Genomic DNA, 10,336 nt, shown 5'->3' with positions numbered 1-10,336 from the left:
GAAAATCATGCCAAGCCCAACTCCAGCTCGCAGCTGGATTGAGGAGAGGAGTGTCAGTCAGGGGTAAATGAGAAACACAAGCCATGGAACTTGACCCCAGACTTCGGGTTCTTCAAAGGCTGTATGTGGCAAAGGCTTTTCCAGTGAATTTCCTCCAGTCCTTGGGGGTCAGTTCTGCTCCAGTTTGGCAGGGCTATCTATATCCTAACCTGCCTCTTGTTTACTGCCTTGTTTGCTCTTGTTTTGCTCTATGGCTGGCAGGCACCTCAGTCAACTGCTCTTAAATGCTTTTGGGGGGCAGCAGTGGCTCCCCTCCTCCCTGTAAGGGTGGCCAAGAGCTCTGATAGCTCTGCCAAGCCAGGCACTGCAAAGCTGGACTTCAGTACCATCTTCTAGGCTGCCTGAATGAAAACCAGCAGCTTCCAGAGGACTGAAGAGTCAGTCATGACACAGCTTGTGATGAATGCACTGTAATGTCACAGTTCTGTGTGGTATTTACGCAGGTGGAGCACGTTTCAGAGACCCTGGAGACAGCTTGCAGAACTCACCACTGCTGTCACAACTGGCAAGCAGGATTGCTTTGGCTGCCTCCAGCTCATGCCAGAAAAGTTTCCCACCTTCGTGTCAAAAGGCAGCTATGGATTGCATGAAAGCTGCAGCAACAGAAGCTGCTCAGCCTGGCCGACCAGGTCTGTTAGGCCTCAAGATTAATGGCAACTTTCATGGAGGCTGTGGATTAATATAAGAATCCCCTTCTTGGAAAAAAGACGCCATTCCTTCATCCTGCTTCCTCAACCCTAGGTAAGTATCCACTTTCATTTTAATGGTCTGGATCTTGGAATTGCTTATACCCCCTTTAAGCAGACTTTTCTACTGCTGCATGTCTTTGAATGTGTTCCTAACCAGGCTTGGCACAGCACCTGCCCCCTCGCTGTGGTCACTGGCATTTTTAATGGGCACTCTATTTACAGAGGAGGCAGCTGCCAGAATGGAAGGGAAATGTTGTTCTCATTGTTTTGTTACTTAAATAACTTGCACTGAAATAATTCTAATAAGCTTGTGAAGCACTGAAGTGCAGGGATCCTGGAACGAGCTTTGGAAAATGCACATTATAACGGCATCGATGCTGTGATTTATCTTATCCAGCTCCTTGGCCCAAGCCGGTGAACCGAGCCTGTGGGATGGATCCTGGTGACGGGGAGTGCTCTGTGGGAAGGAGACCCTGGCCCCTGAGCAGGTAACCGTGCTGGGACGGGGCCCATGGTGGCGGAGCCACCCCGGTGCTGTCCTGCTGGCCGTAGAATCATACAATCACAGAATCAGCTGGGTTGGAAGGGACCTCCGAGATCATCAAGTCCAACCCTTGATCCAACCCCGCCGTGGTTCCCAGCCCATGGCACTGATGCCACATCCAGTCTCATCCTAAAAACCTCCAGGGACGGAGAATCCACCCCTTCCCTGGGCAGCCCATTCCAATGGCTGATCACCCTCTCTGGAAAGAAATTCTTTCTAATCTCCAACCTAAACCTCCCCTGGCACAGCTGCAGACCCTGAGCCCTCTTGTCTTGCTGAGAGTTGCCTGGGAGAAGAGACCAACCCCCCCCTGGCTCCCCCGTCCTGTCAGGGAGTTGTAGAGAGTGAGGAGGTCTCCCCTGAGCCTCCTCTTCTCCAGGCTGAACAGCCCCAGCTCCCTCAGCCTCTCCTCATGGGAATTGTGCTCCAGTCCCTTCCCCAGCCTCGTTGCCCTCCTCTGGACCTGCTCCAGGACCTCAATATCCTTCCTGAGCTGAGGGGCCGTGAGCTGGGCCTGCTCTCGCCGCGGGGTGCCCTGGCTCTGCCCCGGTCCCGGCCCTGCCCCGGCCCGTGCGGCCGCGGTCGCGGTCCCGGTCCCGCCCCCGTGTGTGGGAGGGCGGTGCGGGCGCGGCGCAGGCGCAGGCCCGGCCCGGGGCAGCCGGTCGGGGAGCGGAGCGGAGCGGCGGCGCTTCCCCGGGCGGCCGGGCCGGCTCCGGACAGCGCTGCCGCCGCCGGCCGGGAGGTGAGGTGAGCTGGGCTGGGCTGGGCTGCTGGGCTGGGCTGGGCTGCGGGGCGGGGGTGAGGCGCGGGGGCCGAAAACGCCCCCGCGAAAGCGCCGCGGGAGCGGCCGGGCCGGGCCCTGAGGAGCCCGCGGGGCAGCGTCACCCTCCAGCCCGGCCGCAGCCGCCGCTCCCGGCCCCCGCGGGACCCTGCTCGTGTGCGTCCCGCCACCTCCCTGTCCCCTCCGGGGTCACGGTGTCGGGAGTCCAGCCCGGCTCCACGAGGAGCCCTCGGTCCGAGCACCCGCTCCCCTCGCAGGCTGGAACGGCGGCTCCCGGGGCCCAGAAGAGGGGGATGCAATGTATATCTAGCTGTGACTTCTGAAATGTTTCCTTGCAAGTGTCACGGTAAAAGTTTCTTTTGGGTCGCGCGGATGCGATTTGGCAGATGGAGAAGAGCAGAAGGTGTACTTTGTTAGCTTTGGTTCGTCTTCTCGTCCTTCCAGGCTGCTCACCTCCGGTTTGTTTTATTTGCTTCTTTCCTAAAGTGTAGCTCTTAAGCCCTTTTAAGTAAGGAATATCTTCTGTGCCTTCGCCAGCGCAGCTGTGTTGATGAGGGGTGAGCAAAACATGATTTCCACCAGGTGTTTTTGCAAGGGCAGGAGCCCCGGGGGCGAACAGGACTGTGCTTGCCGGAGCCCGTTCTCCATCAGGGATAGATTGGGGTAACCGCTGAGGTGCTTGTCTGGAGACTGGAGTTAATGGTACCTGCAGAGGTGTGTGTGGGCTGGAAGGCTGATGGGGCAGTGCTGGCACTGGCAAGGACTCAAGCCGTGACTCTGCCACTCCGCAGCAGCTCTGTCTTCAATTCAGCTGTGTCTGCACCGACTCTGTGAGTAACTCTGTGTTCTGCTGTGATAAAAGTGTGCCAGTATAGCCATGGAACTGAGCTCTTGCCTTTCCTCGGGCCAGATCTATGTTAAGTGTCATTAGTTTTAGCTTTAAAAATATTAATTGCTTACTGGGGATCTGAATATTTGATTAGATGAGCAGGAAGAAGTGGGATGAGGCCATGCTGGCCAGGGATCTGCTGGCACAGCTGGATAAGGTGTGTTGGGGGGCTCTTGTGGGTGGCTGGTGGATCCCTCTGTCACCCTGTTGCTCCCAGCCAGCTCGATGTCTCTCACTCCATCTCTGAGGCCCCACTGGCTCTTTTACTAAAGTCTCGGGGGCATTTTTGAGTTGTTTGTAAAACAAGTTACTGAGCCGTGGTTACTGAGGCACTGAGTGAGCAGTAGGGTGACCGAATTTTTCAGAGGGGTCTTACTGCTTTCAAACAAACAAGAGAAAAAGGGCAGAACAGTGTGGTTACTGTAGCAGTCAAAGCGCTGCCGTTCTGTACTAATGTGGCTGTCACATCGTGAGGATGAGCAAGGTAATTCAGCAGGAGGGGGTTGCTGGAGTGCTGCATGCAGTAGATATGGTCTCAGTTCTTTTCTTAACCTCTTATGGAACCATTACAGGGCTTATTGCCCCTGTAAAATCACTAAGGGGCTCTGTATGAGGAGGAGAAAGGGGCTCAGCAGCAAAATACCTTCCAGACATAGTGACTTCAAACACTGAGTGGAGCAACGTAAGGAAAACTGGTTCTCTGGTTAAGTGTATTGCGGGCTCTGTGGTGGTGCAGGACTTGCCTGTGGCTCTAATAAATACTTGGCATACCACACAGGGCTCGAGAATGAGAGGTTTATGTACCTCTAATCTGCAATTGAAGATTTATCAAGATGTGTCTCAAAAAATCCCTCTAAAATTCCTTAGTAAAGAGTTGTGTGGGGAGAATGCTAAGTAGAGTCAAGACTTGCCAGTTACCATTGGTTTTGTTTGGGTTGTTTATCATCCAATTAGTAGTGCCTATCACAAGAGGGGATGGAAGTGTAACTAAATATTTGGAACCCTTTGTTAAATTGGGTCATTGTGTAACAAAGCACAGAGGTGATGTAGCGTGAGTCAGATGGATACGAGGCTCTGATTTCCAATGTGTGTCTCAGTTCAGAACACCGACAGTAGATTACTCCTCACACATAAAATGCTACAGCAAGACACTTAATGCAATACAGTTATCCCACATCTTCTTACGGGGCGCGTTCCTGGCAGCTGGAAAGGATGTCACATCCCCTTGTTGGCATTTATGGTGCTTGTGATCGAGAGCAGGACATTGCTGGTACCCCATATTCTACCACCTGCGGTTACCCGCTCCTAAGGGGCACTGGTTCTTACCATGCTTGTTTAGGAGTCTTGAACGTTTGCAGCTGGAGCAGGACAAAGGGAAAGAGCTGGCAGGGACATGGAATGTTCTTTGTGTCAGCTGCTGTGAGCCATGACAGGGTTTGTTTGTGGAGGGGCGGCTGCTGCCGCTTCACATTCTTGGCTGTGGGGTCTGAAGTGTGTGAGTGCTCTGATCCTGCTTTTGGTTTGGGCCCCGGGTGACACTTACCTTGTAACTTTATCCTTGTAACTTTTGGTTGCCTCTGTAGTTTTTATGAGTCTGTGTATGTAGAGCCCACGGTTAACTCTTTAAAATAAAACTGAAAATTTTACGGGATGGCTAAAGCCATGTTTCTGCCTTGAGATCTGCAGAGAGAAACTACACAGAAAGGAAAAGACATTGTGGAGCTGCAGTCACGTTGTGTCAGTAGGTTCATTCCAGTTTTTTGGAAATGTTGATCTGAACAATTAGCTCAGGTGAAAATTACTGAGCATTAGTGCTGTACTGTTCCCTTTGGAGCTGGTAGGGATTTTACCATCAGCATGAAATATGAAGATCTCGCCATGGTGGAGTGAAAGTAGCAAAAGGAAGTTATTGGGGTCCCACCAGTCCTGTGGCAAGAAATAAGTATTTTGTGGTGTGTAATTGTCATGTTATTTGGAATTAGTGAGCCCATTTGTGTTGGGTGTTGTGTGAGGAGACAGGTGACGATGCTGTGCCACAGAGGATTCTGGTATGTGAAGATTGTGTATAGAAGAGAGTTGGATGAGGCAAGGGAAGTGCATTTTTCCTCCCAGTCGTGGAACAGGGTTTCCAAGAGAATGTTCTTGGAAGATGTCTTATCCATGACTCGTCTCTGAAGAGAAGAAGTCCTGCTTTGCACAGAAATAGGTGTTGTCTTCCTGAGTTCTGAAAAGTCTGAAAGTACTGGATCACTTTGTATGGTATTGAAAAACTAAGAACAGATCTTTAGCTGCAGATTGCTGATGCTCCATTACATCCAGCAGATCTCTCCCAATTTCACATATACATCTTAGAGGCAGAAATAACTCTATTCTGAGGGGCTTTTTGCAAAAAAAAAAAATCCACAAAAGAAAAAAGCCTAAAACTATTCTTCCTCCTCATTCCACCAGCTCCAGAATGTGAATGTCATCTGGCCACATGCCCAGGACTAAACACAGTGCTCTAAACAAGGTCTCACAAGTGGCTTGTAAGGGAAAAGAAAAAGCCCCACAACAACCAGCAACTTTTTGGACTTATAAATGGTTCTCTTACTTTTTTTTCGGTTTTGTGTTTGTTTTTTTTTAATCCAAAATAATGTCTTTGGCTTCTACTTTATATTTGCTGAATACAAATCTGTGCTTTCCAGGAATTAACTCCAGGGCTTCTCGATGCTGACTTTGTTGAAACATGGTTCCAACATGGGAATAACCCAAAGCCTTACTGGTTGTGCTTTCACACGTGATGTGCATTGCATTTGCTTGGATCTGCTTCTGTGGGAAACTGGTCACCACTTTTTGCAAGGAAGCGAAGTTTTTAAACTGGATTTATCTTTTTTCATTTTCTTTTCTTTCTTTTTTTTTTTTTAAATGCAACAACAAACCAAACCCATAACCATCACAAAAATAAACACTCATCCTCGTGCCAGCTGGGGCCTTGGCATACTTTGTGCTGCATAATTTGCTGAGACTGTAATTTCTTGGGAAAGCAGTTAGATATTGGCAGCTATGAAATGTCAGCCCTCAGTAAATGTTGTAATGAGCTATTTTAGCTACAACCAGGGGTTTAAAAAAGAATAATTTACTCACAGTGTCCTTGGTAGTTAACGCAAGATGGAAAATCAGACTTTGGACCCCCTGAGCAGCTTGGGAGAAGGAATCCTGGGTTCTTGTGGTGTGTTTGCTGAGGGCCATAACTGTCTGGTTTGCATGTCTGGGAACCTCCAGGATGCTCCAGGTTATTTAACTCGTGTCTGCACCTGTGCCACAGCTCTATGCTTAGGTTTTACCAGCATTTGTCTAGAGGCAGCTGTGAAAATGATGGTTGTTCTGGAGGTGGACAAGAATTCAGTTTTGGGAGGTGTGAGTAAAAAATCTGAAGGTTTTACTGCTGTAGCTTGAACTTGATTGACTTAAATAGTGGTTGCAGTAAAACTCATATCACAAAGTGTTCCTCTGAACATGTGTTAGACTTGGGAATTGCTGCTTTGTAAACTGCTTTGAAATAATTGGAATTCTGGAAAATTATCTTTGAAGGGTCAGGTAGAAAGGCTCAGTTCTAACTTGTGTTGGTGGTCTTTATTTATGTAGTATATATTTATTTGCAAACTGCATTGCTTGGAATTTTCAGCTTATTTGATCAGAGGAAAAAATGAAGATTCACCATCAAACGAGCAACTGGTTTTCCTTTGGATAGTTCAGACTTTCTATTTAGTGGTTCCATAAAAATCCTTGATTAACATTTGTTGCACTGATAGATGCACAGCTCCTCCCTTTTGGCAGGAATTCCCTGCAGAGGTATCCTTAGCATCTGTTTTGCAGCACGTCCCCTCAAACGTTTCACTTTATTGCAAATTTTTTCCTGAAAGATACGGTCTGTCAAGGTAAATATTTGGTTCGTTACAGCGCAGGCTCATTTTTTGGTGTCTGTATGAAAAATGTGATTTTATCCCGTGGTGTTTCTGGAGTGCCTGGGCACTATGTTGGCACTGTTTGTGTTCGCCCTCTCCAGCAGGGGCTGGGACAGGGCTTTGCAGGTTGGAGGAGACACAGGGCAGCATTCCTGTCCACAAACTGTGGAAGATGTTTGTTTTCTCCTTCATTTGCCTTTTGGTGCTGTGGTTTTAGAACAAAGGCAGACCGGGACTGAAAAAATGAATTTTAGGGCTGAATTGAGTTCCCCCAGCTCAGTCAAAGGAGGTCGAGTTACTCGAGAGATTTGTGGCTCTCCAGAGACATGGGTTTGTGTTTGTGCAGGGAATGCATCATAGCTGAGGTACAGAAGACAGTAATGAACTCGTTGGTGTTTATTTTAAGAGTGGCTGATAGACTTGGAAGGGGTTTTTTTCCATGTTGTTGTCGAGTTTATACAAAGAAGCTGTATAAAAATAACTGGCACCAGGTGCAGAAGCAATAAAATAATGCCATGTTACGTCTTGAAACTGTGGAATATAACCCCAAGAAATATTTCCACCTATTGGCAGCTTTCCCTTTATTATCTGCAGAACGAGACTGATGGAATTTATTTGCTGTTAACCAATTTATTTTTCATTTGTAAGAGGGCTGAGTAAACGTGTATCCCGGTATCCTTAGTCTGAGCTCCCTGTACACGGTGGTTGATAATGTTTGTTGCTGGCAGTCATGGGAATCTCTTGGTACCAGTGTGTCAGCAAGAATTAAACCTAGAAAATATCCTGGCATCTCACTGCTGCCTTACTTTCTGGGTTTGATCACATTTGATTCAGATCAGAAAGAAAAAAGTGACACCAACAGCCCCTTTGTGTGACCTTTGTTGGTATCATACAGTAAATCTGTGGAGCCACCAGTGTGTTTGGAATGGTCTGCTGTGGGCAGTACTTGGATCCACTGCAACAAATGAGGCTTACTGTCTTCTAAAACTCTTATTTCAAACACACTGCCCCAGGAGAGAGAAAACAAACTGTTTACACAAGCAAACTAACAGTGGAGAACTGAACGCCCACGCTTCCTTCTTCAGGAGTTCCCCTGCTGGAGTTTCTGTGAACTCATTCATCCAGGGAGTGAGGAGAAACTTTGCAGTTGGAATCAAATGGGTCTTGACTGCTGAGGAAGCAAAGTTTGGCTGTGATGATGTTATCCCCTGTTAGCTGGGGGATCAAAAGTAAGTTAGAGAAGGAGAAGTGCTGAAGGAGGACCTTCTTTCTTCCTAGCCTGGGAGAGGCTTTAAACCTTTCTCCTTGCTGTGGCATCAGTACCTCCCTCTTTATCTTGGGGCTGATATGTCCTGGTCTTTTGAGGGACTCGAGGAAAGAAGCTGATAGGGGAGTTTTTGGGGTGATGATCTTGGTCCACCTCCTTAAATACAAATGTATTTAAGATGGAAGAAGGGGAGGGATGAAAAGGCTGCTGAAACCTGTGTAAAATGTCAGATCTCAAAGGTGTTTTGGAATGTGCACGGTGTCCACCTTATAGTAGAAGGTGTCCCTGCCCAGGACAGGAGAGTTGGAATGGGATGATCTTCAGGGCCCCTTCCAACCTAAACCATTCTGTGAATATAAAATACTTGTGTCTGTCCAGGATCATTATGCAGATGGCCAGGGAGAAAGGAGCGGAAAAGGAGAAGAGCTTTGGTAGGAAGGAGAAAATAGTGAAAACCAAAAAACAGCAGAAGGATTGGGTTGGTGGATGGAGACCTTACAGGTACAGGCAAGAAAGCTGGAAAAGTCACGAGGTTTCATCCCCAGGGGCTCACTGCAGGATTGGAGGTGGGCTGGAGTAGGAGAGTCTGGGGCTGGTCAGGATAAGCAGAGTAAGAGGAGAGCTAGTGATGGACAGTCTGATGGAAAAAGGGAAGAGGGTTGGGAAAGCAGCAGTAACCTTTTCACTGTTGATGAATTTGCAATCAGCAGTGACAGGAGATGATGGGGTTATCAGAGGGAAGAGTTTCTGGGAGAGGTCAGAGGGAACAATTGTCCTCTGGAGGAGCATCAAGAAGAGCACCATGAGGACAGGAAGGGTGACCTGTGTTGACTTTGAAGTTACCCAGATTGAGACCCAAACCAGGAAGCTTGGCTGAGGCTGACATTGCCAGTCCCATGGCAATGTATAAAAAACAGGAAGAGCAGTGGAATTAACTTGAGACCGATATTTCAACAGCCTTCAGCTTTGAATTTCCTGGGTTTCATTGGTGTGTGTCATAGCCTTCTTGTTTTCACCATTTAATACTTTTTTTTCCCATAAAGAAATAGGGTGGGAGAAGAAACACTTTATCAGAATTGTATGTCATGATTGGCTTTTCTCTTTTGTTTGGTGAACATATATTTAGAAACTAAATTGTAGCTTCTAAATATTTGAATATTTGGAACTCCCTTGCCCCTCAAAAAGAAAGCATCTCCAAGATGAGTAATGCCCCCCGCCCCAGTCCCCCAAATCAGCAGTACTTTAGTTGTGTGAAAAAAAAGATAATTAATATTTCAGAGCATAGTTGGTAAAAGTTGTGGGTGGATTTTATGAAACAATCACTCTTTGTAACTCTTTATAGACCTGATCATTATGAGAAATGTACAGGTATCTGAAATGATTTTGAGGAATCAGGAGGAATGTTTAAATCCTCAAAATCATTCCAGACAGAGGAGGCAGCAAGTCTGCAGTGGGGCTAACCCAGATCACGAGCCTGTCCCTACAGCCAGGACAAACAGTGATACAGGCTTTCTACACTGAGTAGCTTATCTGCTCATTGCCTCTGGATCCCAGCTAGGTTGGTCAAGGAAGACTCTCCAGTAAGGCCAAAGTGCTTTGCTGTCTGGTGTATTTACATGGGACACCCTCGTGTGACACATTTTCCAGTGGTGGATCAATAATAGTTGTGGTTTGTTTAGTAGGTTGTCCCTGTAAAAAACTGCACATCCGAACTTTTCTTACTCCTGCTGATATGTAGCTCCAATAGTACATGGTATTATATTGTTTGCTCAAAGTTCAGAGCTTTCCACACTAATTTTACATCAGAGTTCTCACAAATCTGAGACCGATTTCCTAAATCCTGGGAGTGCATTAACTACTGGTGCTGTTTGTCTTGATGGGACTGTGCAGGGCCAGAGAGGGCACACGTGCTTCCTGAAACCCCAAGACATCTTTCCCTTGTAAAGACGATGCCACGCTGTTTATATTTGTCTTATTTTAGATTCACACGTCATCGGAAAAGTGATTCAAATTCTCCCCCCCGGTGTTGGGCCGGTTCTGTCAGCGCTGTCTGGAGGGTGGGGCGTGGGCAGGATTGGCACACAGGGCAGGCTGGGGGGCTGAGGACACTGCTGCTGACTGCAGGCTGAGGTGTGGGCAGGATTGGCACACAGGGCAGGCTG

General features: G+C 47.8%; 1 protein-coding gene across 3 annotated transcripts in view; it reads left to right on the top strand.

Moving 5' to 3' along the window:
• The first annotated feature begins 504 nt into the window (after positions 1 to 504).
• RIN2 (Ras and Rab interactor 2) overlaps positions 505 to 10,336 on the top strand; it is a 53,196-nt gene continuing 43,364 nt past the window's right edge. The window contains exon 1 of one of the 3 annotated variants that reach the window (XM_027704126.1): positions 505 to 801. The gene's annotated coding sequence lies outside the window, so the exon portion shown is untranslated. Of the gene's footprint in view, positions 802 to 1,149; positions 1,238 to 1,982; positions 2,036 to 10,336 lie in introns of those variants that run through there. The other 2 variants (XM_027704127.1, XM_027704123.1) reach the window with 2 other exon arrangements.

This window comes from Neopelma chrysocephalum, unplaced genomic scaffold (assembly GCF_003984885.1).
Source record: "Neopelma chrysocephalum unplaced genomic scaffold, ASM398488v2 Primary Assembly neopelma1_257, whole genome shotgun sequence".
NCBI lineage: Eukaryota > Metazoa > Chordata > Aves > Passeriformes > Pipridae > Neopelma > Neopelma chrysocephalum.
Note: the sequence above shows the minus strand (reverse complement) of the source record. Positions and strands in the feature narration are given on the sequence as shown.